Source organism: Rousettus aegyptiacus, unplaced genomic scaffold (genome assembly GCF_014176215.1).
Source record: "Rousettus aegyptiacus isolate mRouAeg1 unplaced genomic scaffold, mRouAeg1.p scaffold_m13_p_15, whole genome shotgun sequence".
Lineage (NCBI taxonomy): Eukaryota > Metazoa > Chordata > Mammalia > Chiroptera > Pteropodidae > Rousettus > Rousettus aegyptiacus.
Window position 1 is genome coordinate 47,563,375 of NW_023416290.1, and position 25,442 is coordinate 47,588,816.

General features: G+C 38.6%; 1 long non-coding RNA gene across 2 annotated transcripts in view; it reads right to left on the minus strand.

Moving 5' to 3' along the window:
• Window positions 1-8,823: 8,823 nt before the first annotated feature.
• LOC107512243 overlaps window positions 8,824-25,442 on the minus strand; it is a 46,183-nt gene continuing 29,564 nt past the window's right edge. For both annotated transcript variants that reach the window (XR_001597246.2, XR_001597245.2), the window contains 2 exons: window positions 16,335-16,520; window positions 8,824-13,076 (listed from right to left, as the gene is read on the minus strand). This is a non-coding gene — a long non-coding RNA (uncharacterized LOC107512243). The remainder of the gene's footprint in view (window positions 13,077-16,334; window positions 16,521-25,442) is intronic.

Here is a 25,442-nt window from a genome sequence, read left to right on the forward strand (position 1 = left end):
CATGAACTTTTACATTTTTTTTGTTTTTACATATTTTTTCTAGATACTTGAGGTTTAATTGTTTCTAAAAGTATTGATGATAATAATAACAACAACAATAACAACATTTTTCTGTGCTAAGTGTCTTATATTTATTAACCTCCATGATTTAGAAACTACTGTTTTTCCCATTTTACTAAAAAGAGAACTGGGGTTCAAAGAGAATAAGTAACTTGCCCAAGATCAATAGCTAGTAAATGGATTTGAGTCCAGTCAGTCTAATTCCAGAGTCTGGGCTCTTAACTACAAGCTCTGCTGCTTATAATAAATTTAAGCATTTTCTAAAGCTAGAAGTCAATTTTGTCCTACAGAATGATCAGGTATTTGGTATATCTTGGTAGCTGCCCAAAGTTAAAAATGAATGAGGGTTAGTTTTTCTTCTTAGATCAAAATCTACTATATGTACAGATATTTATTAGCAAGCAGAGCTCAAATGGTCACACAATGTGAACTTACGCTTTGATGAAGTTCCAGCTCTCATCAAATTTTTGGTCTCCTGAACACAATTTAGATTATAGATTGACCTGAAACAAATGTGACAGTACGCAATGGCAGGATGAAGCACCAGCGCCTCTGTCAGGCAAACAAGTATTCTCAGAACCAGAGGAAGAGTATGGGTCGGTTCAGAGGGGTCAGACCGAGGGTACTAAGTATTTTATTGTTTTCGATGCTATTGTAAAGAGGATTGTTGTCTCAATTTCTCTTTTAGATGGTTAATTGTTAGTATATGGCAATGCAATGTATTTTGTGTGTGTGTGTTGCTTTCGTATCCTGCAACTTTTAATTTATTAGTTCTGATAGATTTTTGGTGGAGTCTTCAGGATTTTCCATATATGAGATCATGCCATCTGCAAACAAAAACTAGTTTTTTCTTCTTCCTTTCCAATTTGGATGCCTTTTTTTTTTTCTTGCTTAATTGTCATGGTTAGGACGTTCAGTACTATGTTAAGAATAAGTGATAAAAGTGGGCGTCCTTGTCTTGTTCCTAACCTTAGAAGAAAGGCTTTTAATTTTTCACAGTCGAGTAGGACAACTGACAGAGGCTACTATAAACAACTATATGCCAACAATCTGGGCAACCGAGAAAAAAATGGGAAAGTTCTTAGAAACATACAACCTGCCAAGACTAAATAAGGAAAAAAAGAAAAAAGAAAAAAAAAAGAAAGAAAATCCGAACAGAGCAATTATTAGTAAAGAAATTGAATCGGTAATCAAAAATCTCGTAACAAATAAGAGCCCAGGAGCAGAAGGCTTCACAGGTGACTTCTACCAAACATTTAAAAAATAATTAATACTAATACTCCTCAAACGTTTTCAAAAACCTGAAGAGACGGGAACACTTCTAAACTCATTTTATGAGGCCAGCATTACCCTGATATCGGAGCCAGACGAGGACACCTCAAAGGAAAGAAAATTACAGAACAATATCTCTGATGAATACAGATGCAAAAAATCCTAAACAAAATACTAACAAACCACGATCCACAGAACATAAAACGGATCCTGACGAAAATCAAGTGGGATACAAGGATGGTTTGACACACACGAATCAATCAATTGGAAACACCAAATTAATAGAATAAAGGATAAAAATTATATCATCATTTCAATAGATGTAGAAAAAGCACTTGACAAAATATACCAGCCTTTCATTACAGAAACTCTCAACAAATAGGTATAGAAGGAACGTACCTCAACATAATAAAGGCCATATGTGGCAAGCCCACAGCTAACGTCATATGTACTCACTGATCCTAGAAAGAAAGGATGAAACATTAGCTATGTTCTGTATTCTTACAGAGTACAGAGGGTGTTACTTTAGGCTGGTGTTTCTACACATTTTTTAAATTGTCCTCAAAGGAGAAAATTTTAAGTTAATTTAACTTAATTAAATTAAATATGGAGATTAAGTTTTTTTTCAAGTAGGATTGTTTTTTGGAGGGCCATAAAGCCCTTATAATAGCTCAGACTTTTTTTACCCTTCCCTCCAAAAAAAAAAAAAATTTTGCCTACTTGCTGACTGTATCACTCCCATTAAGAATGCATGTTTCAGCCAGTCTCATGCTTTGAATACCCATAATTTCTCCAAGAGAGCTCACTTTTCCATAATTTTGCTAAGTAACAAAGTCTCTGGTGTTGCTGTGAGTTGGGTAGGGCTGAATCCCTGGGATGTAAACCTTCTGATGGGATGCTAATTCACCTTCTGGGAAGTGGGGACTCTGGCTAAGTCAACTATCTGCCTATAAAGGATAAATTAATTTGATTAATGTGTTATAAGAACACACTCTACCAAAATATTAAAATTAAATTACCAACATAATAAAGGATTCCAGAGCAAGGAAATGGATGGAGAAAAAGAGTTCTGTGCAGGAAATAGCTTAGACTACAGGGAAAGGATGGGGTTTGCTCTAGAGGAATATAAACAGTGCACACGTGAAAAGCAGCCCAAATTCTGTCATTAGGGTTCCTCCTGAGGTGCATGAAATGGCTTTTGAAGCTTCATATTTCTGTAGGTACCACATAGCAGTCAGTGGGAACTGGAGAATAGCCAAGGTCACCTTTTGGGTCCTGGTAGGAAGGACATTAGTTGTGCTGATTTCTTCTTTTAAAAGACATGTTGCTTCTGCTAAGAGTTCCAGCAGAGCCAAAGGTTCACTTGAACTTCTCAACCAGACTAGTTGGGAGGGTTTTGCACAGTAAGACCAAAGGCTGGGCAAAGAAATGATGGATTCATGTTTCTAACTCCAGTCAATGTGCAGCAGGAAGGCTTTCATGGTGAGAGAAAGCCTCATGGTTGGGGGTTTCAAGTTCATGAAAGCTGCAGGTCTTCTACCCCCAAAAATGTATGCAGCCTCCCATAAATTATGCGTTCAATTCAGAAGGTTCATGGCCTATGATTCCAGTAAGGAAATGGATTTGAAATATAGAGGAACTTTTTGCTACTCAGTCTTAAAGAGATGTTTGTACTTTGGTTGATACTATTGGTGTATCATTATTAGCCATATTTCAATATTTATATTTTCTGGGTTCTGGTCCAGGATACCGATCCTGAAGTTTCAATGTCATGTAAATGAGGATTGTTTTCTCCTCACTCATGGATTATTATACCAATCAAGTCTACAAATGGCCTCGCCCTTTAAAACTGTGGACTCTCAGAATAGCTCAGATCTCAGGGCAGCTGATTCTGCTTGGCAGGTATGGGATGTGTAATTGAGTAATTCAGAATTCTCAAAGAGATATTTGTTAGAGGGTGCAGCAAACAGTGGCTGATTCAGTAGCTCTTTGGGTTCTGAATAACCTGGTACTTACCGCAGTTTACAATGGAAGGAAGCTCTGCTGCTGCTTTGGTGGTTGTTAGACGTGGAAAAGATGAAAAGCTCACAAAAGCAGAAGTCCTAACAGGCCAGCACAGTGGGAAGTATGGAAGGGGGGTTTTTCCATTTAAGATATAAAGCTTAGGTAACATAGGAGGAAGATCCAGCAGTTGAGTAGCCAATGCGGCCAAGTCATTTGGAGCCTTTTTAGACTTAACACAATAGAGCCCAGTATGGCCATGGCTCTGAAGCTGGACTGTTACATTTGAATGCTGGCCACCTTGCTCTGTGTTCTTTCATTTCTTCATGTCTCCATTTCTCCACCTACACAGTGGAGGAGCTAATAACAGTATTCACTTGTTAGGATTGTTCTGAGGATTAAATGGGAGAATGTATGCAAGGCACTCAGAACAATACCTGGCCTGCAGTAAGCTCTCCACAAACACCAGCACCTACCTGTAATCGAATTCAGTGATGTGTTACTTTAAAATGATTATACTCTATGCCGTGTGGACACAGCTGTGTAGGCCACTGAATGGAGAGATTTTATAGTTTCAAAAAATGTTCATGCTACAGTTATTACCTATTTAAGAATACAAAGTAGATATTCAAAGCAGAAAATCTCCCAGCAACTGCGGCAGTCAAATCAGCTGGGACCTAAGCGTCTGGGAATGACTACAATGTGTTCGACCCTGTGCTAAGCATGACAGAAACCTACCAAAGGTGGATGTCCATGTGTCTGCCTGTCTTGCCTTCTGGAAGAGTATTATCCCATTTTTTAATCAGAGCTTGGCCTATTCTGTTACACAGGCATTTTAAAAAGTTACAAAAAAGAGGTGGTACAGGAAGTCAGAAGACATACTGACGAAGTATGGTATGAAGCCTTCGGGAGTTCAGGGGGTTGGAAGGATGTATTTGAAATAGAACTGGGGGCAGGAGTAGGGAAGTATCTGGTAAGGCTTCCTGAAAGACAGGAGCTTTGAAAAATTAGCAGGCCTTTGAGAGTCATATATGAGAAGGGAATGAATTTCAGGCAGGAAAAAGAAGTGCTACTGAAGGCCCAGAGGTAGGTTGGGGGTAGAGTGTGTGGGGGTGATGGTGAAGAGTGGGTGTGGGAAGAATGGATACTGTAGGGTGCATGGTTCTAGCAGAGAGAAGGCGAACAGCACGTGTGAAAGAGAATCTTGTCATTGGCAGTAAAGCTTCAAAAAAGGAGAGAGCGCAAGGAAAAATGTGGACGATTTTGAATGTCAGGTGCTACTGTTGTTTTATGGATAGTGAGGGCTCAAACGGTTTTTGAGCATGATGAGAACTATGCTTGAGGCACTGTTTGTAAACCATTTTATTCTTTTTGAAGTGCTTTTCATACTTTATTTTATTTTGTCCTTAGAGCAAAATCATGCAATACATAAAGGAAACATTATTTACCTCATTTTTGTCTGGTATGTGACTAGCCATGTTACGCACATTGCAAATAAAGCAGAAACATCAAGAGATTGTCATGTTCCCACACAGAGAAGGATTAGGAAGGTGGGGTAGGACTATGGCCCGCCTATGGATCACTCTTCAAAGCCACTCGTTTGGACACAGACTCTGCTTTTGTTCCAAACTGTGTCAAAACGTTCCCTAAGAATGATGTCCTTATTCATAAAGTATATCTACATTGCCATGGTGTCTTTAAATATACCCTATTATTTTATAATTTAAGCCAATACAATAAAATAAAATCCAACCTTTGTACAGTGCTTTTAAATCAAGAAAATGTCATTTGATCATTTAATCACTTAACCTTTCAAGTAACTGACAGGTAGATGGGTCGAAATATGATTAATATTTCTATGGTAAGAAAACTAGCACCCAGAGAGGACCAGTGACCCATCTAAGATGGCACCATGAACAAGAGATGGACTGAAAATTAAAGCAAAAGCTTGAACTTTAGATTCTTTCAAAACTTCCATAGGCCACCAGGTTTTGCTAGCTGCTTCTGCTCACCTCAATTCAAGCCATTATTTATTATTTGACCATAAGCTTCTGTAGACTAAAGGGTACTTTTTCCTGATTATTTGAGGCCTGTGGGTGGATGCCAAGGTGGAAGACTACAAGTGATTCATCTGATACGGTGGCTGCCCAGCTCTGCTTGGTCCAGGAACTAGTCAAGAGCATCAGGGTACTCTGCCACGGCTGAGTGGCTTGGCTATGAGATGTGTTGCAGTTTGTTGATTTTTTGGCCTGCCTTCCTCTCCTCCCACTTTCCACTCCTCCCCACTCCCAGGCCAGAGTGGCAGGAAGAGTGTGACACTGGAGCTTGACCTTTTCTGGCTGGATACCCATCTGCGTCAAAGCGGCGATAGCTTTGGCACCCAGGGGGTTGTGAGGCCTGGACTCAAGACCATCCTTGGGCAGCTGAAATGATTTCTTTCTAATGGATTCTTGACCTGTGAAGCCAGAAGAAGGATATTTTTACTTAGAGAGACCTCGACATATTAATGGGGAGCTTGGCTTTGCACGATTTTTAATGCTCTAGTCGGTTCTTAAGAAATAAAAAGAGCTAGGTCCTTTTCTAAGAAATGACTTTGCAGGTTGACATGTCAACCAGTGGGCCTACAGCTGGGATCCTGCTCTTCAAGGTGTACTTGTTCTAAATGAGGCAGGGAAGCCAGTCATCCCCCTGTTGTTATGCATTACCTAAGCGCCAGCCCTCCCACGGGGAAGTGGTGGATGCAAATTCTGGCACCCAGACTAAACATTGAGAAACATTTGCAGTCTCTTTAGAACCTCGTAAAGTTGAACAGCTTACCATGGGTGGGACGGTTGGAGCAGCACATCGAATCAAGCTGGGAGTAGTGACTGCCTGTGGTAGAGATTAACCGGTGTGATGGGAAAAGCCCAAGGTGAGTACTGACCTGTGAGTTCCATGGGCTATTCCTGTGCATTCCAAGGAGCAGGAAGCTTCTCCTCTGAAACTATTGCCTTAGGAATATTAATGTCATGGCAAAGTTTGTGATGTCTTTTTCTTTGTACATTAAAATAACAGTGTATCTTAAAATTGACGGCATCTGAAATTTCTGAAATAGGCAGTATTTTGCTTTTATTACATTGCTTATTTTCTTTCTTCCCCCAGTAGAATATAAGCTCCAGGTGAGTAGGATATTTTTTCTGCCTTTTTCACCTTTGTAGCCCCATAAGCTGGGATGTCATTGAATAAATTAATGACTGATGGCATATAGAGTGCCTACTATGTGTCAGTAGCTGTGTGTAAAGAGTGCTGGATATACAGTAAGGAATAGAATAGACATGGTCTTTGCCTTCCTGGACGTGATGCAAAGTAAACCGACAAATAAGCACATAAATAAATGTGCAAAATTACATGAGAAGTTGGGAGAAGTGAAAATTTTGAAGATAATATAGAGAGAATAAATGAGGTGGTGCCCAAATTCAGGTCAGAAAATCAGAAAGAGCCTCTCCAATCTGATATCAGAACAGCGATGTCAATAAATTAAAGAATGTGGACTATTGCACTGCCTGGCACATGTAATAGCCAACCTTGACCATCCTAGTCCAAAACATCTTCTTTTTCTCTTACAAAAATGCATGACACTTACTGTGTCTGCATGTTTATTTGTGCAGATATCCTTTTTGTCCACCTAGATTGCAAATGCATTCATCCTTCTTGCAGAATAAAAAGACCACTGGATTACAAGACAGGATGCCTCAGCGGTAGTTGTAGCTTTTCCCCTACTTTACAAATTGGAGAAGTTATATAAACTCTGCAGTCCTTAGTACTTTTACCTGTGAAATTAGGAGTTTATATCAAAGAATCTCTAATTGGTCATTAACTTCGCATTTAAATTCTATAATTATCAGCCCATTTTAACAAATAATTATTGAGGAACTACTATTTGCTACGCTGCTAAACTTTCTTCAGAGCACTAGAAGAATTAAGATAAAAGGAAAGGAGACACGATAATATTCATTTAAAGTGTGCATGATCTGGAGGAGACCGGTACATTAATGATTTGATTATAACGCAGCATAGAATTTCCTCTGCTTCTGAACCTTCAGTGGCAATTATTATCTTTTCTAAGTGTGAACAAAGTCCCCTGCCTGCCACCAACAGATGGGGCAAGTGGTCACATCAGCTAGACACTGCACATTGGATTTGAGAGTTAGTGGATGAGGTGGGTGGGATGTTGAGAAGCTAAGTTATTTGTAGGAAAATAAGCATCTGCATGCCAGGGTAACATGGGAATTAAAAGTAAGGGTCCATTTGTTCTACCTGGATGGGCATGAAAATGTGTGTGCCACGGGGCGGGTCAAAGATGCTATTTAGGATGTTGATGTCTTAATTTAATTTTTCAGGAAGAAGAAGAATTAAGCAGATATACTAGTTGGGATGCTTTTGACTGCAAATACAGGCTACCCCACTAAAGATATATATGATAAGAAGTGCAACCATTATTCCACACAATATAAAGAACAGAGGCAGGGAAATTCCAGGTTTAGTCCAACGGCTCAAAATGCCATTGAGGACTCGAGTTCTTTTAACCTTTCTTCTCTTTCTCAGAATACTGGTTTTTGTTCTTAAACTTTATCCCTCAACGATTGCATCATCACTGCCAAATTTCTTGGCATAGTATCTAAACAACTGTACATATACATTTAAAAAAAAAATAAAAAGGCTGAAAAGGGGTAACTTTTCTCAGAAGTCTTTTGGTCAAAGAAAAGAACCATATCTTCTTCCTCTGTTTGCCCCCTTCTCACCCTAGTCTTAGCAAACTTCCCCTTGGTTCCCAGTGGCCATGGCTGGGCCACATGTTGATGCTCTACACACAAGGGAAGCTGGAAAAGTGTGTCCCTGGTTTTTACAGTCTCGATGTGGGATGATAGATTCTGTTTGCTAGGAGGAAGTATGTTTTCCAAGTGGGTAAGTAGTGAATGGTGTGGTTGTTGAATAAACTTTCAACTGTTTTCAAAACAGGAAAAGAAGGAGTAGAGAGTTATTAATGGATCTCAGGCTCGGGCCCTGGCACAGTCCTTTGCTCTCTGAATTGTAGACATTCAACTGATATTTGTTGACTGTGTGATCATTGTCATGGAAATGGAAGAATCAATGGCAGGTTAGGCAAGCGAACAGTAAAATCAGTTTATTCTTTCCAGGTCGTGACTGAATGAAAAAAAAAATTGTCACTTGAATGAGTGACTGTTGATATTTCTCTCTGGGTGGCTAAACTAAAATCCTAATTCAACATTAGGAGAGGTAGTGGTGGTTTTTAAAAACCATGTCTAATTTGGCAACAGTTACATAATCTAAAAGCAAATCAAGGAAAAATCTGAGTTCAATGGAAAAAGACCAGATCCCAGGAACGAAAATTTACTGAAAACACCATGTTGGGGTTCTAATGAAAAACAAACAAACAAACAAACAAACAAACAAAACCAGAATGTAAGATGGCCCCAGGACTATGGGGAAAATTTAATAGACCCTAATGAAGTACTCCTTATCTGCTTATTACACATGGAAACTCGAAACAAGGAAGCAGAAGAGGGTACAAAATGAGTCCATTTTTAAAAATCGACTATATATACGAGAAAACACTAACATTTTTTTTAAAAAAAATTCCTTTGCCTTTCTCACAAGTGCAGACAAAACAGGAAGCCAAAAAGTTGACTTCTGACTAAAACAACAACAACAAAAAGAATATTGCATAGAAACTGAAAGAAGACGCGAGTTACGGTGTTGAAGGGGTGTGAATTATTTGCAATAATTCGTATGAAGAGAGACTTCAAAATCAGTATCAGCATGTCATGGCACACTAATCCTTTGAAATGACTTCTCTCCATATCTTTAAAGCCTGTTAAACCTTTTTTGCAGAATTGTGAGAGTTTGTCTGGAGAACAGAAAGCATAGGAGATGAATGAAAGGTATGGGGTTATTTCCCAGTGCTCTTTCTTGAAAGAGATTGCTCTGTTTTTAAATAACTGGGGCTACTCAACATCAACCACAATGGATTTTCAGGGTGTTTTTTTTCCATCCGGAGTTTTCTTCTTTTGTTCTACTCCACCCTACCACTCTTCCCATGAAAGCAAAGGCATGCCATAACACAGGAAAAGGGGCCACAAAGGGCCATAGGCAGTTGACTCATGTTTAAATGTTTCCAGTTTCATAGTGTTTGCTATGATGTCTCAGCCAGTTACCACGTTTCTGCTGTTCTCCCCACCTAGAATAGATTCACAATCTTTTTGGAATTGTCATATGATCAACATTCTAAAATCACTTAGAATTCCTAGCTTCCTCCAAGTCCTTGAAGGTAATAATGCAATTTCAGCACTTCTTTTAGTATCTAGTAAGACCTGGTATACAGGTTCTTGCTCAGGAGTCCATGTTAGAGTCACGTTGGGAGCTGTCACCTGCACACAGGTATCTACTTGCCTAGGGGCATCATGTCAGAATTGCTAGGGTTGGGTCTGGCAAACATATTGGGAAACACTCTTTGAGTTATTCAGATGTACGGATCTCATTCAAACCATTAGTCTCTGGAAATTGTAAATTCACTCTCAAAAAGAAAAGAAATAGAAAAAAAAGCAAACACTGGCAGCTTTTGCATCTGACTACTATGACACCTAACCAGTGTGGTAACACTGGGAACTAGCATAGGATGATGGCTCAAAGGTCAGCTCCCCAGAGTCAGATTTCTGCTTTGCTCTGCGACCTGTATCAAATTGAGTTGCCACACTATGCCTCAGTTTACTCATCTCGTAATGAGTATAATAAAAATGTATGCAGTAAATTGGGGACTAAATTATGTATTACGCATAAGATTAAAACTATACAAAGTATTTACCAAGAGACTCACATAAAGTAGTTATTGAAACAATGTCAACTCTTATTATCTCTGATACTGAGAGGCTTTCTTAAATGGTATGTTTGATAAAAACAATAAAAATATGAATACTTGCAAATAAAGGCATTTTATTTAATTGATAGAATATTTTAAAATCTAAGATCCGCAGCAGGATTTTCTTTTAGGTCCTTAGTATTATAAATGTTGGGTCCATATTTTAATTTAAATAATTATATTAGCATTGAGAATGCAAAGTCCCTTTTCATTACATTAGCAAAACTTTAAGGTACCATAAAATGATATCTAGAAATTACTGGCTTGGATAATTAAGGAAGGTATTATTTCTTTCAGGCCAGGAATGTTTGGGGCTGCATTAAGATTGAAATGCATTTAATGTATCAACAAGAAGGCATGAGAAGAAAATGGCAATTCTTAAAATGAAATTATTTGATAAAAATATTTCAAAACGACCATTCAATAATTATCACAGATAAAATTAGGTATTTGTTATAGGTCTTTATTTTGTGGTTTAGAGGGTTTTTTGCTTTGTTTTGCTTTGATTACAAATGGGAAAGGGGCACAGTAATCTTTTATTTTAGCCCCATCAGACTCATATTTTTAACTTGTGACCTCCAGAACCACGTGATAATAAATTCGTGAGGTTTTTTAAGCTTTAAGCTATTGATTTGTGGAAATATATTATAACAACAATAGGCAACTGACACAAACCTCATAGGTAATCAGATTCAATCTTCTTAATTTTTAGTGAGTGATATAAAGCCCAGAGAGATCGGTCATTCATTGATTCATTCCCTCAACGACAATTTATGGAGCTGCCGACAGCTACAAGTCACCATTAACAGTAAGCATATGATCTGAGTGATACCTTTTTTAACCTTTCTCCCAGGATCCTGGGAATGGAATCTGGAGTGGAGAGACCCTCCTTGCCCCCCACCCCAAAAGAAAGATACTCAGAGCTGATGGATTATGATGGTGCTACGCCTGATCCCCAGAGCTGCGCTGTTTTAATTTCTTCCAGCTGGTAGAAGCGATTCACGGAGCCTTGGTAGCGCACTTTCTTTTGGTTCTTTTAACTACCAGGTCCTTACAATAAATTTCTTCATTGACGCAAGTTGGCTAGAGTAAGTTTCTGCGCCTGTTCTACCCACTCTAGCGAATGATCTACATCAGCTGGTAGTGCCCTCTGATCACTTCGAAGGTCTGTGACGGTGTCATAAACCAACAATTTATTTTTTAAAAGCTCATTTTATTCCACAGAAATAGTCTGTGGGTCATTAACCAACTAATGTTTCATCTCGAACAAGCTAAACCCCCATTCTAATCTCAGCATTTGGGAAACATTTTTCTCTGTCTACGTGAAAAAGAGATGTGAGCTGCAGACTAAATCTGCAACCCTCTGACGTCTGAGCTGCTAAAATGTGTTGTGGACAGAATTGTTTTGTTATAAATATGAATTTCATAATAATTTCTACCATCAGCAAATTGAGAGGGCAGATAGATTTCCCGACTTCTTAGAGCTCACAGTTATGCTGGGCCTGCTACCATGCTAAAACTGAGGGAGAAAAGCTTCACATCCTCACAGGAGAGGAACGGCTGTGAAGCTGGGTAGTCCGAAACTCTTCATACAAGACTGAAGGGCCAAGAATACCTATCCCTGATGAAGAACCAAAGATCTGATGGGTGCAGTATACGTAACCTGGTCGATGCTGTTCTGGACGTACCTACAGGTGTGATTCCTGCCTGGCGATGGCACCACTGTGGATACCTCTCCTCCTTGTTTCCTGAATCGATATGTCACTACTGCGCCCAGCAAAATGGCCCTCCATCATGGAACTCATGCCCATGGTCGGGGAGGGAAACATTTCCCTTCTTTCCTTCTAGGTCCTTTGGCTGACTTAATAATTAAATTGACAGAAGATTAATGGAAGAAAAATAGATTTACTTTTGTATGTATGGGAGCCCAGAAAGATATGTGTCTTTGAAAGGCAATTGAAGGTTATCTGCCATCCTGAGCTAAGGGGAAGGGGGTAAGGACCAGGGGCCTCAAAGGGACCAGGGGCCTCAAAGGGGATTCACAGGAAGATGGGAAGAATGAATGTTTGATAAACAATTGTTTGCCCTGCTGCACAGATAAGTCGTTTTTGTGTTATCTCTGGTAAAAACTTTCTTCTTTATAGGCCTTCCATCTAAATGCTTTTAGGAAATTAAGGAGAATGTAAAATGCTCTTCTTGAGTCTGTTGGCTCTTGACCGTCTTCAGCCTGAAATAATCCACATGCCAAAGCAACATATTCTGGGGTGGCCTGCCCTGCAACCCATCTCCTACTTCACCTATATAAATTCACATTCTGCCTAGTTCCTGCTACCCCACTAGATCAAAATCAAACCAAATGTTTACCCTGATCTACCATCATCTACTCTGGATGTGTGAGACCCACCTGAAGAAACTGAGAAGCAACAAATCAAAGGGCTATTTACTTCTCTCCCTTTCTGGAAAGAAATGGCATTCGGTGAAGCATAGCGATGATCCTCTCTGGGTTCCTGGCAGGGGCCCTGAGCTCTGTGATGTGGGGCCTCGCTCCACTGAGGGAGGAAGACTGAAATCCCTATTACAGCTCTGCCTGCTCTCACATGAGAAGAAGCGTTGGAGGTGTTGGACTTTGAAAATCAAGGCAGAACATCCTTTCATATCACATCCAGCAGCGCGCGACGTGGGCTGGATAGCAACGGCCCAGCCCTGGCTGCTGTCCAGCAGAGTGCCCTGGAGCTTCCAGGTTTTCTTGTCAGCACCTCCCAGAGGAGGAGAAGGAAGGAATCTGAGGACGTAGGCGGTCAACTTCTTCTTTATGCCCAGGAGAACTCTGAAATGAAATACACGGTTTCTCTGTATTCTTGGTGTAGCATTAGGCAGGATCGATGATGTGGAAAACAACAACAACAAAAAACCCATAAATATTGGCTTGGGGTTCACAGTGTTTCAGTATGAATCCTGGCCTTGCTGCTCAGAAGATGTGTCATCCAGAGTGAATTGTTCCCTTCTTCTAAGCTTCAGTTTTCTTACCTGTGAAATGGTACTATCTATTTTATAGACGATGTTCAAAGAATTAAATGAGATAATATATGTTAAGCTCTTAGCAATGTCTGGAGCATTGAGTGGACTTTCAATACATGTCTCTGCCTTTTCCTTTTTCCTTCTAAAGCAGTTGTGACTACATACTGGCTTTTGCTCTCATATCCCTGGGAGGTTATCAGAAAGTATTATGGTCCTTTGCATGTTATAACACCTTTTCACACACATCATATATTCTTATCCTTCCAATAATTTTATGACTAAGTACTGTAATTATGCTTATTTAGAAAGAAACTGAGGCTCAAAGAGATTAAGCAACTTGATCGATGATTGCAAAGATGATACTTGTCACAGGTGTGACTTGCACTCAAGTCATTGGACCCAGCATCCCTCCTCTTTATAGTTCTCGTTCTTTCTCTAAAGTTAGCGTGGAGCCTGACTTTGTAGTGGCCAAAGATCAAGCCAGGTTAGCACTCTCTGTGTCTACTAGTCTTCTTATTTCCATGACCATTAGAACTACCCTGACCAACAGTCAACACTAGGCTTGTTGAGGCTTCGCTGGGGAATGGGGAGTTGTTTGTTGGGTTGAATGTGGCCCCTTTATTCTGCAGGACTGGGACATCATATTTTAATCTTGTTAGGTTCTCAGACTGGCGATCACAAAGAAGGTGTTCCTGTAATCTCTCACCTCCAAAACCCAAACCCCATCTCAGGGATGCTGATTTGCATGGACCCTTCCTTGCTGAGTCACCTCTGGGTGGTTAGCTTTCTGTTCTGAAAGTCACACATTGTCTTAAGGAATGACTCTTCTTCTGAGTTCCATTACTCATACCATCTTTTCATTTTATGGACCCGAGGAGTGTAAAAGTCTTAGTGTACTGCATATAAGTGTATAAATAATGCCTTATTAAGCCTTCCTCAATTCAACTTAATTTCCCGATGGGACCCTGAGTGACACAGTAGGGTCCCACCTCTCCAGGTGATGGTAGGAAAATGCACGCTAGGAAAATAACGCCTGCGAATATCAGTTTCTTTACCCAGCACCAAAACAAAGTCCTCGATTGCACAGCGAACTTGGTTTTTCTCTTTTAAGGGTACTCTAAATAGTAATTTTAAGTTGGTTTTCCCTATATATAAGAAGTGTTGGGATCTAGGGTGAATATAGTAATTTTTAATAGAGCTTAATCTCAAAAAACAGCCCAGCTGAATTTGACAGGTAGTAGAACAAATTGTTTTAGTCGGTTCTGGCTGCTGTAACAAAGTACCATAGACCAGATGACTTAAATAACAGAAATGTATTTCTCACAGTAGACTGGACACCCAAGATCAAGATGTCACCGCCATTGGGTTCTAGTGGGGCCTCTCTTCCTGGACTGCAGACAGTCACTTTCTTGCTGTGTCCTCCCGTGGCAGAGAGAGAAAGCCCTGGCGTCGCTTCCTCTTCTTATAAGGGCACAAATCTCATCATGGGACCTCCACCCTCACGACCTCAGCTGAGCCTGATTGCCACCCAAAGCCTTTATCTCCAAATCCCATCACATGGCATTAAGACTTCAACATATCAATTTTGCGGAGACACAAGCATTAAGTCTGTAGCATTAATGTAGTGAGAGCAATGGTGTCAGATCTCCCAAGTTAAAAATTTCAGTGGTAGCACTTGCTAACTGTTTGATCCCCGGTTACTTAACTTTGTACCTCAATTTCATCCATTGAAAAACCAGATTTTTCTGAGAAGAGTTATTATAAGAATTAAATGAGTTAATATGTGCCCGTAAGACATCCCTAAAGATGAATGTTTATATGTGAGGTACTTCAGGAATCCACGTGAAAGGAAACAGACACATCAGGACGCTCTGTTATTGTGAGGCCCATACAGCATCCTTTTAAAGTGACATGGAAACTGTAGGCACTTTGTTAATATGCTCAAGATGGTGCATTATTGCTTCACAAAACAGAGAACACATTTCATCGGTCGTTCTGAAATGATTTCGTGTATCTTCGTCCTCATCTTATCATCTTATCTCACATCCGCCAAAGAAATGTAACTCTCTAGGGAAATTTCTGGTGCTTTATTCAGTAAGTAAACACCACAGTGTCACTGATGTGTTCCGATAAAAATTATAATCTCAAAGGGAATTACAACAGGAGCTTTCAGATACGTCTGTCCCAGACTCCTTCCTGAAACCTGAAACCAGACACCTGCTGTCTGTTGCCTTAGAGTCAACTCCTACTTTACTGCCTCCCACTCGCACTCCCAGCTTCTCCCCCAGTTAGCTCACGTACTGGTCACACGGAAGGTACTTGGCTGTTGCTAATGCCATTTATGCATCTCCCTCCCACCCTCGCCTCACAAAGAGGCACTTGGTTAGTGATTTAGAACTGTTTATTAATCCCTTGGTGGCCGTATTTTCTTGAGTAGAAAAAGTTACACTGGGTTTATCACCAATTTTTTTTTACTTTGTGACTCATTCATTTGTTTAATTTCATCCTCTACCCAGTACAGCCAGAAATTGTAAATAACCTGGGTCTCAATAATACAATTTGAAGACTTCTCTATAGCTTCTCTTGGTTCCACTTGATCCTTGGCCTTGAGGGATTTAAGTAAAGAGCTTTTTCCATGCTCTGCTTTCTTCTTTACTCTCTCGGGCAGGGTACCTGGTCTTACTGTCTCCCACAGGAAATGAGAGGATGAGTCGAGTGACTTCCAAATTCATATATATAACCTAGGCCTTTCCCTTGAACTATTCCTTCAGAATCTATCTACTTTCTAGCCTAGTCACTACTATAGCCCTACTCTAGGTCACTGGCGCCTCTCACCTGGGTCACAGTTCTAACTTCCTAACTATCCTCCCAGCTTGTACCCTTATTCCCTGTATCAGCTATCTATTGATGGATAAACACATCATCATCATACTCAGTGGCTTAAAAAAACATACATGTATTATCTAATCGTTTCTGTGGGTCAGGAGTCTGGACATAGCTTATTTCCTCTGCTTCAAGGAATCCGACAAGACTGCAAACAAAGCGTGATCCACGACTAAGGTCTCACCTGAAGGTATAACTGGGGAAGGATTTACTTCCCTGCTCCCATGATCACAGATGAGGCTCAGTTACTCAAGGCCTGTTGGACAGTGGGACCCAGTCTCTTGTTGGTTGTTGGACACAGGTCACCTTCATCTATACTTTGCTACATGGACTTCTCCAACATGATTTTTTGCTTCACCAAAGTGTGCAACTTAAGAAAAAAATAGAGAGAATCTGTTAGCCAGATGGAAGTTACAATTTTGTACAACCTAATCACAGAAGCAATATCCCATTACCTTTACCATATTCCGTTGGTTAAAACAAGTCACAGATCCTGCCCACACTCAAGCAAAAGGGGTCACATAAGAGCATCAATACCAGGAGGCAGGAACCACTGGATGCCATCTGAGAATTGTCTGCTACATTCTCCCGCAGTTATTTTACATGCTGTCATCAGGAAGATCCTTAAAGCATGAATCAGGTCTTGTAGTAACGCTATTCCAAATCTCTCAGCTGTTTCTTATTTAACTCATAATAGACACCAAATTCATCACAATGGCCTTGTACCATCCACATCTTATCTTTAAAGAGTCTCCCCGAATTCTCTCTGATCCAGATGTACTGGTCTCCTTCTGGTTCAAACCCAACCGACAATGTCCCATTTCAAGGTTGTTGCACTATAGTTTACTCTGTCCGAAGGTCTCTTGCCCCAGATACATCTGTGGCCTGCCCTTCACTTAATTCAGATGGTACTTTTTGAGAGAGGTCTTTCTGCAGCATGCTATCTAAAACAGCAATTCCTTCATTGTTCTCTGCCTCCTTACTCTTCTTTAGCTCTTTCTCGGTATTATTTTTAACCACATAAAATATTATCTGCCACATTTAATTGTCTGTTTTTCACCACTAAAATTAATGTTCTATAGGTCAAAGATCTTTGTCTCTTTTATTCATTATATGTGTGTGTGCGTGCATGCGTGTGTGTGTCTGTGTGTGTGAGTGTGAGTGTGTGTGTGTGTGTGTATCTCCAGTTGGTAAAGTAAAGGGGGAGTTTGTTAGGATAAAATGCAAGCACATCAGAAAGAGGAAAAAAAAGAGTACAGATTACTTCTAATAATTATCCTCTCATTATCCAAAAGCATAGACCAACGCGCTATGTTCCGATCATGAGAGACAGGTGTATCAACCTTTAATTAAGATGAAAATTCCCTCAAGGACAGTCAGTCCCTTTACTGATGTATCATCAAGCAACTATCTATCACTAACTCCATTTTCTAATTACCTTGTTCTTAGGAAAAATCATGAAAAGAGCGTTATTGTGCACAAGTGCTCTAATCGCGGGAGGTTCTCGTTCTCACTGTTCTCACTATCTCCCTTAATAAGTAACAAAGTGTCATTTCTGTTTACAAGATAGCATCAGAGCTGAAATTTAGTAAACTCACAGAATCAAATTTATTTATCTGGAAAGCCAAGGAGTCAACCCTCTCTGTCATCTTCCTCCAGTGCGTGACGGCCATGATGAAACACATCTGGGAAAGTTATCCAGTCTTACAGTGATCATCCAGTATTTCAGGGCGGCACGTCCATTTTGAGAATGGTTAGATTCAAGTTCATATTTGTTTAGTTGCGGCAATTATGGAGCTTCAAAAGGAACCTAAATGAACTTAAGGTTTATAGTTTGTTCCTTGGAGAAAAAAGAAACATTTCTGTGGCACTGACCACAAAGTTTACTTCTAAGGAACAAATTTTCATTTAGTGAGCTGCAGCAAAACAAAACACAAATTCTGCAGATATTTTTCTCTCAGTATCTATCTAATAAAGCCTAAACAGGCCAACTTCCATGCCCTTCAGGGCTCCAGAAACACAAACAGGAAGTTAACATTTCCATAGCAATAACTATTCTGTAATAAAAGCTGAGGAGAAACAATAAAACAGAAGGTCAGGATAAAAGCAATTTACATTTTATTAACATCCTAACACTACATCAGGACTGATTTTAAATATTAAAATTGAGTCAGAGTGTAATTAGAAAAAAAGCATTTGTAATCAAATGACTTTTTTTTTTTTTTTTTTTTTTTTAAAGGCATGACTTTGCTCTGGTCTATAGCAAGGAGCAAATTTATATAGCATTTCTGAATTCCCTCGACTTGTAAATTCTGCTTTGTTATCTCATGGGTAATTTTGGCCAAGCAAGTTTCTCTATTTCTGGTATAAATGTTCTTTTCAAAGAAAAGCCATATGATTAATTGTAGTGTTTGTTTGCTCATATTCACTATATTATCATGAGGCAATATACATTCTAATAAATGTAATGAAGCAAGTCAAATGAATTCTTTCAGACATTCCAACAAGGTGACGGTTGTCCTCTGGACAAGGACGTGGCTGATAACTGGTGGTTTCCTCATTTTCCCAGTACTTGGACATTTCTTTTCCAAACTATTAAACATTTCTTTCCTCTAATGATGAAAAATGGAGATGATTTCCTAAGAGAGTGGTAAGATACTTTAACATTGTATAGGAGGATGAACAATGCCAAGGAGAAAGATAAAAGGCCATTTTGACCCCCAGATTGAGATGAGTGACCAGGAGGTGATGAACCAGTGTTGAGGACAGAAGAGAGAGAAGAGGGCATTTAGTTATGTAAACCAGGAATTCATTTTCGTAACCTCGGGTTGAGCAAGCCCCCCTGGCCTTCTGTACTTGTCGGATGATGGGTTTGTAAGGCAGGTAAGGTAGCTAACAATTGGAACACTGATGGAAAAAATTGGAATTCCTCTTACTATAAAAAAATCTATCTTTTGTGAATTATCCATTTTCTTTAAATAACTGTAAATGCCTTAAGAGTAGTTTCTGAGCCTTTTCACTTCTTTAAAAATCTGTTGAGAACCAATAAGGTCCAAATAAATTCTCATTCAAGGATAACTTTATATTTTCCTACTTCACATCTTGTTACTGAAATGTGATTTTGACATAGGACATTGACACTGATCTTGAACATTTAGTTACAACTGTATACATTGCGGTTTACACACAATCCATAGAAAAATATCTTTTTATAAATCTACATCCCAGCCCTAGAACGTTCCACCTTAGTTGGTTTGACATGTGTGTTTTAATATGTCACAGTACTAATGAAATTGAAGAATAATCTCCTCAATTTAAATAAATGAAAGCTTGATGGCCAGAGAATAACATGACTCACCTTTGCCTCCAGTTGTGATAATTCTATGTATTCGTACTCGAAATTAAAAAAAAAAAAAGTTACTTTTCTTGACATAGTCCTAAGGGGGTTAATATTAGCAAATGCTATGCCAATCTCAAAGTCCTGTTATTTTAGTGTACTGAACACTGGCAGGAAATTGTGTAAATGGAATGCTGCCCTCTTATGGTTCCACAAATCCTTCTAGGGTCAAACATCAAGTCCCAGTGTCTATTTAAGGCAATTAATGGGGAAATTTAAGAACTGGAGTGACTCCAAAATTAACCCACACTTCATTTTTAGAAATTACAAAATAGAGTTGCATAGAGGAGACTCATTTCGAGTTCATATATGTAGATAACCTAGATAGATCCAAGGATAGAATTCAGTCCATTGCTTTTTCCATTCTAATGCATATTTAAATACAGTTTTACTTTCTGGTTTCATAATTCAGGTATTTGAAGAGAAATCACAAAACAACAATTTTTATCAAAGGAAGATGTAATAAAGTTAGTGCTACTGTGTCAATATGGTATCAAAACTCTTCGAATGTGAGAGAACTTGAACATTTTATCAAAATCAGAACATTTGGAAAGTTCTCAAATATCAAACTCAAAAACTTCTGTTTTTCAGGACATTTTTACTTATATTTTTCAAAAATTCTTCTTGTTCTTATTTACCGTCCTTAGATTCTCAGAACCATTGTAATACTTATCCAATATATGACAGTGTTCCAAACATTGGATAAAAGCATTTTTTCCCCTGAAAACTTCCTTCTCTTCCGAGATAACCATTTGTATTTTCATTTGTTCCCAGGGTATTGTTTTTATTTGAATCAGTTTTATGGAAGTATAATTTACATACAAGAAAATGCATACATTTTATTGTACAGTTGAATGGGTTTTGATAAATGTCTGCATTCATGTAACCATCATCAGAATCTGATATAGAATATATACATCACCTAAGAAAGTTTCCTTGTGCCTAATCAAAGACAGTATTTCCACCCTGGCCCAAGGCAACCACTTATCTGCTTTCTGTCTAATCTATAAAGCTTAAATTTGCTTTACATAGACCTTTATATATAAGAAATTATAAAGTAGGTACTCTTTTATGTCTGGCTTCTTTTTTTTCAGCATAATAGTTTTGAGATTCATCACTGTTGTTTCGCTTATTAGTAGTGTGTTTCTGTTTATTTCTGAGTAGTATTCCATAGTATGCATGTACTACAATATTTATCTTCTCATAAACTATTGGATATTTGGATTTTATTCTAGTTATTTGGTTGGTTTTTGATGATTATGGTGGAAGAAAACCACTGTAGTGAAAATTCACATGAAAGTCATTGTGTGGTCATATGTTTTTATTTCTCTTAAGTAAATACCTAAAAGTACAATTGCTGGGTCATATGATAAGTGTATGTTTAAATTTGTAAGACACTGCTAAAATATCTTCCAAAACAGCTGTATGATTTTACATTTCCACTATAAATGTTTCAGAGTTCTAGGTGCTTCAAATTCTTGCCAGCATTTCGTATATCAATATTTTTAATTTTAGCTATTCTAATGGTTAGCAGAGACCTTCATTTTGGTAGGGATTTTAATTTGCATTTATTCATTGAGTAATGATGTTGAACATTTTTCATGTGCCTTGTAGCAATTCAAATATATTTATAATGTATCTGGCCAAATCTCTTACCTATTTAAACATTTTGTATTTGCAAACTATAATTTACTTTTAAGTGTTCTCTATATATTCTAGATGCCAATCCTTTGCCAGCTCTATGTATGGTTAATACTTTCTCCTAGGCTGTGGCTTGCTTTTTTCTTTTCTTAATAATGATTATGAAGCTATAGATTTAATGTTTATATACCGCCAATTCATATATTGAAATAGTAACCCCCAAGGTGATGGTGTCAAGACACAGAGCATTTGGGAGATGATTAAATCATGACGGTGGAACTTTTATAAGAGATTTGTGCCCTTATAAAAGAGGCCTTAGAAAGGTCTCTTGCCTCCTCCACCATGTGGGACCCAGGGAAAAGATGCTCTCTATAAGGAGGTGGGTCCCTACCTGACATCAAATCTTCCAGTGACTTGACCTTGGACTTCCCAGCCTCCAGACCTGTGAGAAATAAATGTTCGTTGTCTATAAGCCACCTAGTTAATGGTATTTATGATGTAGCGGCCTGAATGAAAAGACACCATGCTATTGTTTTCATCAGTATACTGTCCTCTCTCTTATCAGTATCCTGTTTTAAGGCATCTTTTGGTTATTGAGCCTGTCAAAATGTGGCTCTCACAAATAACCACAATCCTGGTAGGTAGTCCTCTCTTTTTAAAAATGTCATAAGTATATGACTTAATTACAGAAAAATGTACATAATACTCAAGAATAGGGACTGACTGTATACCTTTCTATAATTTGGAAAATGATTTTTTTTAAAACTATAAGCCTCTCTGAATAAATCTTGTCTTAATATTGAAGAAAGGAGGATGAACCTGAATTTCTCACTCTTCACTGTAAATGAAAGGGCAAAATTATCATGAGGAATATGTAAAAATACAAATCATTTCTCTCCACAAAAACTTCAAATGTCATATTAGGAGATAGAGCTTCAAAAGGAAATAATTTGTTCCTGGAACACAATTTTTGATTTAAACACTATCTTCATTTTGAAGAGAAAACAAATGGGTGTAATATGACCCCACTGGCCTTATACCCACTCATGTACCACAAGTGCCATACGAAACCATGAAAGGAACCACATCAAGGCAGATTAGACCACCGAGAACTTCAAGGAAATCACGTCAGCCACGCATGATTTATCTGTGGACCTTTGTTAGAAAAAGCAAACTGAATGGCCCAGAGCTAATGGAAAAAGCCATCAAGGTTGAAGTCATCTTTCGAAATGACATGAAGAAGCAGGAATCGAAAAAGCCTGGAAATGCCATCAGTATCAGAGTTTTAGAGCTTTCTCTCTTTTAGGGAATAAAAAAAAAAATGTAATGCTGCTTAGCGTACTTAAAAGCATTATTATTTTCACAAATTAGACAACCTTTTATTCTCTCTTTTCAACCTAAGAATTTTAAATTAATTTGTTTTTATTTTTACACATTGATACAGTCATGTGTCAAATAACGTTCCAGTCAGCAACAGATTGCGTATACGACAGTGGTCCCATGAGATTTTAATGAAGCTAAACAATTACTGTTGCCTTGTGAGGTCTTAGCCATTGAAATGTCATAGTGCCACATGTTACATGTTGGTGGTGACACTGTTGTAAACAAACCTACTGTGCTGCCAGTCTCATGAAAGTCTAGCACATACAGTAGTAGGCTAAAGCACCTAGGTTTGTGTTAAGGGCACTCCATGATGGTCACACAACGATGAAATCACCTAATGACACATTTCTCAGAACGTATTCCTGTCATGACTGTAATATAATAAGTATGCCTTCTGGGGAGCATCTAAAATACTTCTGGAACTTTACATATATCATTTATAATCTGGAAATCAGTGTAGTGTGTTGAGACTAGGCAGCAAAGCCGCACTGCCTGGGATGGCTTCCCACCTGCACCACAACTGGCCACGCGACATTTGTCAAATATTTAGCTCCCTGTGTCTTGGTTACCTCAGCTTGAGAATGATGCTTTATGTACATTTCAGCAAGTCACCATGAGGAATGAATGAGATGCCATAAGCAAATTTCTCACAGTCCTCCCTGGTAAAAATTGATACCAACAAAGAATAGCTGTTGAAATCCTTATATCAACCACATGAGGTAGATCCTCATTCTACTGATAGGGATGCTGAGACCTTGACAGGGAAAGTAACGGGCACAAGATTTTACAAATGGTAGAGACAGAATGCAAACCCTTGGAGTCTAGCTACAAAACCCTTGCTCTAAGTACTCATCAAAATAGATTATTGTGTAACCTTTATGTATTAATGTCTTTTGCCTTTATACTTGGATATAAACTCTAGGAAGACAGAAGTAACTGTACTTCCTACTGGTAAGAGCTTTTCTTGTGTGGCCCAATTCAGTGCCTTGAAAATATGTGGCAAAAAAATTGCTGACAGAGAAAAAAAATTGACATTTATAAAGCACTTAAGAAATGGCTGCCAAAAACTATGGCCAGATACTGAGATGAATTACATTTATATTTAATCTTTTCAACAATCTCAAGTGACAGGTGTTAATGTCACTGCTTTACAGATGTTTTTCAGATGTTGCCTGGAGGGTAAATTTTTCCTTTCCTCAGACTATGCATTTTCTTTGTGGAATGCACATAGCCATTGAGAGCAGAATTTCAAAGCCAAATCAAACTGGGTAAGAAACCTGATTCTGCTACCTACTGAAGTGTGTGATTTTGAGTTATTAAACTTTTCTGATTTTTATCTATGAAATGCAAATAGTAAATACAGCCCATATCAATGGATAATTGTATTAAATGAGGCAATACACATAAAGCTTCTACTGGAAACACAGTAAGCAATCAATAGATGTTAGTTATTATTATTGTTGTTATTATCGTGATTAATGTGAGTTTCAACAGAGTCAGCTGAAGGGAAAGAACCTTTATTCAATTTTAGCCCGTCAGCATTCGCTTTAAAATGAGAAATATCCTCTCTAAAATGGAAAGACTTGGGAGGTCAATTATACAGGTAATTGAATCAGGTTAAACAACTCCACTAGACAGTACCTGTCCAAAATAATCATTGCATCAGTAAAACAGTTGGTAGAACTGGTTTAATAAAACAGTAAAAATATCACTTTCTGACGTGAGTTTTGCCTATATGTTCATGGTAATAGACAGTGTGTGATATGCAGATAGAAATCTGTATGCAAAAAGCATTTCTTCTCAAACAAAAAGATCTGACTTCAGGAAGGATTGTGGAGCCAAGCCTACTGAGATTTTGTTACCATTCGGTTTTTTCCTTGGGGAGGAAAAAACATTATTCAACCATAATGTTTTTATCTCATTCTATTTTTAGAAACTATGATAAGCAAACTATCTTTTATCCAGAATGATCCATAAATGGAGAGTGCTAGTTATAATCAAATGATAATCAAGTGTCCCAAATTAATTAAAAGCTAGAATATTAATATCAAATATTATACTGTAAATAGTATACATAACTTTAAACTTTCAGTGAGTGAATTGTTTTCTTTGAAATTCTGGAACCGTTTTAGATTCTTAGAGTGTCCCGATGTTATCATTATAAACTTCAATTGTTACGATAACATGAATTGCAGCACAAAGTAAGGAATACCTCCTCACAGAGAGAATGGTCCCGAGATGGAATGTGTGGGGCTGGAATTTTGTGGGTTTCCTTTGCAGAGAGAATTCGAACAAAGGCTGCAGGACTACATGTATGGAAGGTTGCAAAAAAAATGTTACTGTAGGATGAGGAGTCCCAGATGATGCTTCCCAAAGCTGATTACATTTGGTTTCTGGGGTGGCTGTAACAGAGTACCACAGATGGGTGCCTTCAACGACTGACGTCTGTTTTCTCCAGTTCCAGATTAAGGTGTTTTCGGGGCAGAGTTCCTCTGAGGTCTCCATCTTTGGCTAGTAGATGACCGCCTTCTCCCTATAACGTCACCTGGTCTCCCCTCTGTGTTTGTCTGTGTCCTCATCTCTTTTCATAGGGACACCGTTGTATTGGATAAGGGCCCACCCTAGTGACCTCATTTAACCTTAACTAATGCCTTAGAGACCCTATATCCAAATACAGTCACATTTAAGGTACTGGGGTTAGGACTTCAACATATAAATTTCAGGGGTGGGGACACACAGATTCAGTCCATAACACTGGTTTTGTGGGAGAATCACTTGGGGCCCTAGTTAAAGATTCAAAATTCCTCAGCCCTGCTTTTGAAGAGTTGATTCATTAGGTCATGGAAGCTACAGTTCAACAAGTGTACAACA